Genomic DNA, 8,987 nt, shown 5'->3' with positions numbered 1-8,987 from the left:
GAAGTGAAAGACAGACTATTGCATTTCTCTCCTTAATGTGCAATAATGTCTCAAAGACAGTACGTAAAGTAAGATTTTTGCTCTTTTTATACACCTACTTCAGCCCAGTTCCCCCTCTCCATGGGTTTTCCAGCCCAGCAGGACGGGGTGCTCATGGCTGTGGGAAGATGAGCTGGGAAGGCCCAGCACTTCCATCCCACTCCCAGGTGGAGATTTCAATGACTCCCATTGTTTTTTTGCAGTAAAACAAGTTTTTACTGCCAAAGCAGTACAACCTCAGGCCATATTTCATTAATATTTCACTGCAGATTTGTGTTTGGCCCTGGGACCACGGAAAGGTGCCTCTCTGGCAGGGCCTTTCCATAGGATTTGTTGTCAGAGGCATGGAAAAGCTACTACCAGTCTTTTAAAGAGGACCTTGCCTGATAGTCTGTAATCACTAGCCAGAGCAATCTCACCTCTGAGGGGAAGACACTTAATGATCTATTATGTCTTAATTAAGTTTGGCCATGTTTACACTGCTTGATGATGATGCATAAAGATTAATTTACCTTTCCAGCCCTGACGCCAGAACGTATTGCCACGGAACTCCATTAGAAATAGAAATAGCAGTAAAGTCTCCAATTATTTTATATCACCTTAAGTCTACCAGAATTCAACATTTTATGTGCTGTCACTTTAATTTATTGGTTTATCATCTATTGAGCTAGTAGCAGTTATCACAAGTTATTCTTTAGATGTTTTAAATATGGTGATATCATTTCTTGTGGAGAAACAACCCAGCAGAACACCTTCCCTACAGTCTGTCAATTGAAGGAGGCCAAAGAAAGCCATTTAATTGCTTTTGACTGAAAAATCTCACAGAGCCATAGCTAACATTGGGTTCCTCTGACTGTCACTGGAGTTTAGAATTAAACAAGCCTGAGCTCTTCAGTGTGACCCTGACGAAATCAAGTACAATCAGGATGAAGGCAGAACCACGATTATACAGGTTGAGCTTTACACTTTGATTTTCTTGAAATATTGATTAGGGATCTGAATATGAATTAAAGATCTTGGCTCTGTTTCAGCAGAAGACTGGAATTTCGACGAGATCTTGAGCACATTCATTTTCTCTTCAATTTGAGAGGTTCTGGAGTTTGCAAGTTGTGCATTGGGTCGCTTGTTCACCCAGGAGCCATGGCCAGAAAAGGCAATGGTCACATCCTGCTCCCGGGGGCTCCTGATGGCAGAAGTGCTGTTCCAGAGGAATCCTTCAGCCTGGAGCACAAAAGGTTCACCTTGATGCAATGACACAGCTGGGAAGATGTTATATGTGTTTGAGTTTTCTGAATAGCAAAAGAAACTTCTCATGGCAGAGGCTGTCCCTTCCTCCCATGGGGTCTGGAGCTCTTTTTGTTTCTGGTCTGGGACATGTCATCAGGGTCTGGCAGGGCTTGGCTTGAAAGCCCTGGAAACCAGGGAAGGATGGAGGCTGAGCACCTTTTTCACCATCCCAACAGGAGCAGGATTTTCCCCCTTATATCCAGTTGCCTAAAGTTGCCTGAGGCACCTTCAAAATTCCTTGAGATAAAGCGGCGCTGCCGAGTCCAGTACCACAGTCCTGTCACCTAAATGATGGCGATGAACATTCCCAGGAGTCATGGTCACCACAGCTGTGCCAAACCTTCAGAGGGATTAATCAAGGACAAAAATCCTTAGGAAAGACGAGCATAATTATCTCATGAATTTTATTTCTCGGTGGTCATTCCCTTCCACTCTCATCCCCCACGTGATAGCACTTGTGCTTCCTCCTCCTGTGATTTCCTACACATCATTCATGGGCTGCTTTACTTATTTTTACTGAATTGCCCCCCCTTTTTAGCCCGGCGATGCCAGCAGGAGATTTCAGAGCAGGTCAGGTTATTTAACAAGCAAACATCCTAACAAACGGCCCGTGTTTCCACACATCCTTGCTGGTTTATGGGGTCATGAGCAGCAGTACATGGCCAATAAACCTTTTGACCGTTTGTCACAGGTTTTATGAGCCGGTGCTTGGCTGGCTCAGATGCACCTTCCCAGGGCCAGTGGCTCTGGAGAGCCACAGGCATCATTTATCCCAACATGGGCAGCACCCAGCACCTCATTGCAAGCTGGAAACCATGGAAGGCACCTCTTTTTACCCAATCCTTGTTTTTTTTCCCAATAAGGCAAAGTCTTGGCTGCCCGTTGAGTGTGAGAAGGCACCCAGAGCTTGGGGGCCACAGGATGGAAACCTTCCTGATTCCACGCTCCCATAGCACCACTGGGCAAATATTGGTGGTCTGATCCCAGCCCTTCTCTGTTTGCACCCTCCTCCAAGGGGTGGGCTCGTGGTGGCACATCCCTGCACAGTGGTTATAACTGGGACCTGTCACTGCGTAATGAGTGGGGCAATGGAGGAAATATAAAATACCATCCATGCTATGCACAGTGGGAAATAAATCCAAGGTGAAATAGTAAATCTCCAAGGAGTTACAGAAATCCAGATAGATACCCTGGTGGAGGTGCATTTATTGTGGAGCACTACAAGGTTTTTCTCTTATCTCTAATTTTATAGATCTGTGCAGCTGCAGCAGTCCTTGGATAGGGCACATATTTGAAAATACTATAAATTTCACCTCCTGTTTATTTCAGATTCATTGGCACTCTCTGTCTTTACTATCTCCTGGTATTTTATGCCTCAGTACTTGGAGAAAAAATGCTTTGTTTGCACTATATGTAATATGAAAACTCTCTCTGACATTTAAACTTTAGTATCAGTTTGCCTACAGTGTTAATATCACTGAAACTGCTTATATGGATTAAATTGCCTACAGTATATAATGCCAAAATATGAACACAGCACATTTACTGATTCAAGCCCTTGAAAGAATTATTACCATTAAAATATTTAAGGTCACCTTTACAAATGCAATAAATCAGGAGGATGTCAAACAGAGAGTGTTTAAAGCTCCCAGTCTGGAGTAGCCCAGTGGGAAAATGATGGTTGATTCATTGTCGTGTGCAGACGGGGGTTTGGGTTTTGTCACACAGATTTAGGGGACAACCTTGGGGCTCACATGTTTTTGGGGTACAACCTGGGGGCTCACACCCCTCTGGGTGTGGAGAACCAAGGGGGCAAAGCTGTTCACACCCAAATTCTGCCACTGTTGCGCCAACTCCCGGCCTGGTTCCACCAGCTCCGAAGGTCTCACAGGAGGAAAGAGCAGCAAAACCTCATTTCTGTCATTAAAGCCAGACACAGCAGCTCGTGTGCCCTCGGGAAGCAGAACTGATGAGTAAGAAGATGCCATTTTCATGCAGCCACTTTTCTGCACAGAACAGCCTATTCATGCTACAGGTCCAGTTCTGCAAAAACCCTTATTGAGGTCAACCCAATTTACTGATAATTGAAGTCAGAGGAAAGTTTTGCTTCAGTGGGAACTGGCAAATCAAGCCTATCAGACAATTCTTTTTAAAAAAAATCATCCTTCATTATGCTTTCATCTTAAATATTAGGATTCAGCAAATTTCCCCAGAACAACCACTGTGTAAAACTTTAATCTTTTGAGAATGGATTGGGACTGTAATTGCAAAACCCAACATCCTCATCCTGCACCACATTCCCTGTCTCCGAATGTCAGCATTTACTAGCACGTTATAAATGGGGGATAAATTTGCATGTGGTTATTACTCATACTTTTATTTGTTTCCAGGTGACTGTTTCTAACGTTTAGCACAAACCCCTTATCTACAGTCGCCCATCATAATTTACAGCATGAGGAGACAGACTAATGCTCATCACCATTGCCTGAGGCAAACGAGTGTGCTTAAAGATACAACTTTCTTCTAAAATTCCACACAAGCAATTAAATGCAATGATTGATCAGTGCCTCATCTATAAAATTACCTCACCAACATGAATTGGTGGGAGGTGTTTCAGAGCCTTCTAAACCAGTGGTCAACTTTTATTTAACCAGGGGTTTTATTTTAGGACTCACAGGTAGCCACAGGAATACATAGGGATTTTTGAGAGAAGCCTTGTAGCTTAAATTCAATGGATTCAATCCATTATTGTCAGTAAAATAATCCTAAAGTTCATATTTTTGGGTGGGAGGGGGAGAATGGAAAATTCACCTTTAGTGCACTGTGGATTTCTTTCCAACTTTAGAGACTGTTCCCTGTCTCTGAGGGATGGAACCAGTAACCAGTGGCCACTTCCCAGCATCCCTGTGTCCTTTCCCTCCTGCAAACCTGCACTCCCACAGCTCTCCTGGATACACCATTGGCTCCTGCTTTCCTAAGAAAAAAGCTTTCTGCTCTCTGCTCTGCACATATAAACTTTGGAGAAACCTGGGCCTCAGCTCCTTGAGCTCTTTGCCATCTCCCAGACTGGTTCAGGTTCAAATCACAGCACCAGGGCACAGACCAGATGGGGAAAAGTACAGGAGGATGGATAAAATCCCACTGAAGTGGGATGGTTTTCTCAAAGGGTCTTTCAGAGGAAGATGAGATTTTTGTTCTGGTGATTAGGAGACACCTGATTTTCTAGTTAAAAAATGCTCTTAAATGAAGGTAACCTGGTGTTTCCTCCCAAACTTCGGGCTTTTTTAAAGCACGTAATTTGTTTTCTGCATCTTCAGATGCTGATTTGGGGAGCACTGAGCCCATCCTCTTCCCACTCCCTGTTCCCAGGAACTCCAACTGCACCCAGAGCACCCAAACAACACCACTTGTGCCTTTCTTTCCAGTTTTCTCATAGAGAGAGCCTGAATTTCCTAAAAAAATACTCCTAACCCTAAAGAAATGCTGCTGTCACGGGCCAAGAACGAGCAGCTCCCGAGCCTGAGCAGATGCTTTGCCGCAGGAAGAGAAACGGAGCCTGACCCTGGACTTTGGACTGCTCTATCCGTGAGATTTAACAGTTGGGTAACACATTTGATAATTGAGCGTGTTAATATTTTGCAGGAGAGACTGACAAGCAGATTGTTGTCAAATCAAGGCTCCGTCAGGCTGCGGATATTGAAGCTGGCAGAGCCCAATAATTTACGGCTTTCTCCTTCAGCTTCTCATAATTTACTTTCCAGCCACTGAAGGGAAACCTGCAGCCAAAGAAAATTGATGGACTCATCATGCAGACACGACACTCCTGAAACCTCAAATTGCTATTTTATACACATGGTGCAAAGAGGAATGATCAATGGGAACTTGGAAACTCCTCGTTTACAGGAATCCTGGAGAAGCTGCGCCGAACATTTCTGCTCTCCCACTCTCCTGGGACTTGCTGGTATATTCCAAATAATTTCCATTTAGTATTTTCTCTACCCAGTGACCTAGAAATAGTGCAACTGCTGACTCTGAGCTATTAGTTTATATTGGTACAGGGTCTTAGGCCCAAGTGGGTGATATTTTTCTAAAACAAGACCCAAAGTCACTCCAACTCAGCCCAACTCTTGTTGACTGTGTGGTCTCACCAAATGGAACAACCCAGCTGCTCATTTTCAGGGCTCAGATTTATGTTTGTTACTAAAGTCATGCCTTTAAAAGGTTTTTGGGAGTTTTTCATTGCACATCATGATCCCTGAATGGTCTCCATCAGCCGTATATACATGGCAGTAATTTCCTTTTAAGTGCCATAATACACACCTGCAATCATGGGAACACAGTGTTTAAAAATTTCTCCAGTCCTTCCTGAGAACATAAAAAATCAAGAATTGTTTGTATAAATAAAAACCCCAGAGGTTTCCAGATATAAAATGGGATAACTGGGGCATAACACCAGTTACTGAAAACAGGACAGGGCAGGGGGGTGATGTTTCCCAACTGAGTAAAGTCAATTTTTAAAGGCATTATGTGCACGCTGGTTTTAGAATCTGTGTGCCCAAATTCATCATTATTGTCTGCCAATTTATCTGAGTAGAAACCTACCTCAGGCTCCAAAGTGGAACTTGGTGTTGTCACTGGGAAGGAATTGAGGCTGGTGCAAAGGCAGCCAAGCTCTTCCCAAAGCCTCCGTCAGCTGCTTGGAGAGACGCTCAGGCAGCACCGCCATGGGGAAGGGTGGGGGAACTTGCTGAAATTCCAGAAACACATCCAGAACCTACAGAAAAGTACCACTGAATGTATTTTCCTAAGAAAGGAAGTCCAGAGAGAGGCAGAAAATTTGCTTCAGCAGGGAGATAAAGAGAAGGGAATAAAGGCTTGGCTTTGCTCGCTGAGACAAGGGGTTTGTACACCCATAACTGTGCATGGATGTGAATGAGCCTAGGGATTCAGGAGGGCTACAGCACATTTCAACAACCCCAGGCTGAGGTGCCTGGCTGAACTGAGCTTTAATGTGTGTTTAGGTTTGTTTGTGTTACTTGGGGCGTATGTCAAGGTATTTGTATTTGTGCTCGTCAGAAACTTGTTGAAATAGGGTGTTTTACGAGCTTGCTGTATTTTAGCTGTGCTGTTCACTCATTGGATATGTGGTAAAATGATCTCTTTTCTTGGGTCTTTTCATCCCTAGTAAAGGTGCTGTAGGATAAAAAGCACAGCTCATGCCACGGAAGAGAAAAAAGATTCTTATAGTCCAAACACGTAAGACAGCAGAAAAAAGAAATCAAAACCCATTTTTCTGAAAATGCAGAATCATTCCCAGTCTGACCTCACAACCTTGTACCCACTGTGTGTTGTAAAAACAAAAGGAGGAGTTTGGAAATAACAGAACCACACTTGGAAATAACAGATATTAACCTCTATTTCGCCAAAAAATTTTCATTTTACTGCATTGGTCCACACCAAGAGCCAAACTGAATCTGGCCAACTCAAATCCATAACAATGCACATTTAAAACATGTTTTTAACAGTCACAGAATCCCAGACTGTCTTGAATTGTAAGGGATCATCGAGCCCATCTCCTGGCTTTGCACAACCCCCAGAATCACACCACGTTAATAAACACTCTCCTGTATTTTTGCAGTATTTCAAATGGAATAAAATATACTTCTTCTTTTTTTTTTTAAGTTTTCAGAGATCAGCTGAGGTGAACCTGCTTGAAAAACATGGTAAGCTTCAAATCAAATACCACAGTTCTAAGAAATCCATTAACTGCTCGCATCTAAACCTCAGCCTTCCACGCTTCACCCTATAATGCACATTGTTGTCAATTTTTGTCTTATTTACCCCCTGCTAATAGCTGGGCTCAATTCCAAGAAACTTAAGACAATTGTGGAGAGATGCAGATCTAACATTCTTCAAGTTGACAGCCAATAGTTCTGAGCATTTAATTCCCGAGACGGAAGAATCTCCAAATCCTGCTTTTGTAATTCACCCGGGAAAACACATCAGAGCCAAACTGTGTCTGTGCAGCCTGAGTAAAAATGCTATTGTTTGATCCAAGTTGTATCTTTCCTGGCAGATTTGTAGGGATTGATCCTGGCTGACTGGGTTATTTTAATAGGAAGCTGAGCACTAAATTCCTGATGAATTAACACCGTATTGTAACCATCGGCATCTGTCCTCAGCACAGCTTAGGTAAAGGTTCATCTCTTTACCCTTGTTAAAGTTTAAGCAGCTCTGCCAAATTCCACCAGACTTGGCATGTGTGACGTGACTAATGACTCCTCTAAACTTGGAGTCAAAACTTCCAGTGGGAAATGCTCCATCTTCATGTATTTGCCCCCGAACATTAGCACAGGGAGAAATAAATAAATAACATTATTCCATTTGCTCACGTTGGAAATTTAAGCAGCTAAACACAACTCTGAAAGTTGTACAATGTTTCTGCGTGGATTTGGTAAGGGGTTTATGCTTAAAGCAGAAAACATGAAGGGTCAAGGACCTCCCTCCTCCCTTTAAGGAGAAAACTCCAATGAACAGCCCCAAAACACTTGCTCAGATCCTCAGTGCTGTGGTGCAAAACAAGTCCTGGGGATGAGCTTCAGCCAGTGGGGATCAGGTGGGTTTGCCTGGACCTCACATGGTTCTTCTGCTCATCTTGAATGTCTCCTGATCTAACTAGTCCTCATGTAGCTCTTGAGCCACCTATTCTGGTCCAATGTGATTTAAATGGAATTATTCATCTTTCTTCCCCAGGCTGATTACACCTCTGAGTACCCAAACATTGTGGAAAATACCACCACACTATCTATGAAAACACCACCCCACTATTTGCCTTTTCATTCTTTGTCCTGTTTTTAAGCAATGCTGACTTTATATCCACTTGAAAATCTCTCTGTGTTTATGCCTCCAGGCTATGCTGAAGTCCCAGATTTTTTTTCCCTCTGTGATACGACTAAAACGTGCCCTTCTCTGTTCATCCATCAGCAAACCATCAGCATTTTGTGTCTCCATAGGATCTCTCTGGACCCCCAGATGCCACTCAGGCCCATCTGCTGCTTGCAGGCAGAGCAGGTTGCTGAGGATCTGGTCCAGTCAAACTCTGAACTTTTCTACCTCACCCAGTGCAGTGTTGGGATGCCAATAGCTTCCAAAAACCTATTTTCTCCATTCATCCAAGTAACCCTACATGTGTAGGAAAAGTGACTGGATTCTTCTTTAAATCCACCTGAAAAATTTTCCTTCCTTGGCAGGGCCACAGAGTGATTTGACGTGGGTCAAATTTATGACGTGTAGGCAATTAATATTTGGCTTGGTATTTTCCCATACAACGCTAATTACATCCCAGTCTTTCATCCTGGACTGGAGTTTGCTGTCATGCAGCACTAACACAGATCCATCCCAGGCTACAGCTAAAGCATCCACGGGTGGTCATACAGAAAAATAATTAATCACCCCATTTTGCAAGTGAGTCATTAACTGCTGACACAGGTTTTCATCCAAATCCTGGGATTCTGGGACATTCCATATCAGCAGCTGGAGACTTTGATTGGCGTTTTCCTTATTTCAGTATCATGAGCTGTATTAATTTTGTGTGCTTTGCTTCTTGTACAAATCAGTATCCAGAGAGACTGGACAGGGATTTTTTCTGTGTTTATGCAGGT

This window comes from Corvus moneduloides, chromosome 14 (assembly GCF_009650955.1).
Source record: "Corvus moneduloides isolate bCorMon1 chromosome 14, bCorMon1.pri, whole genome shotgun sequence".
NCBI classification, from domain to species: Eukaryota; Metazoa; Chordata; class Aves; order Passeriformes; family Corvidae; genus Corvus; species Corvus moneduloides.
Note: the sequence above shows the minus strand (reverse complement) of the source record.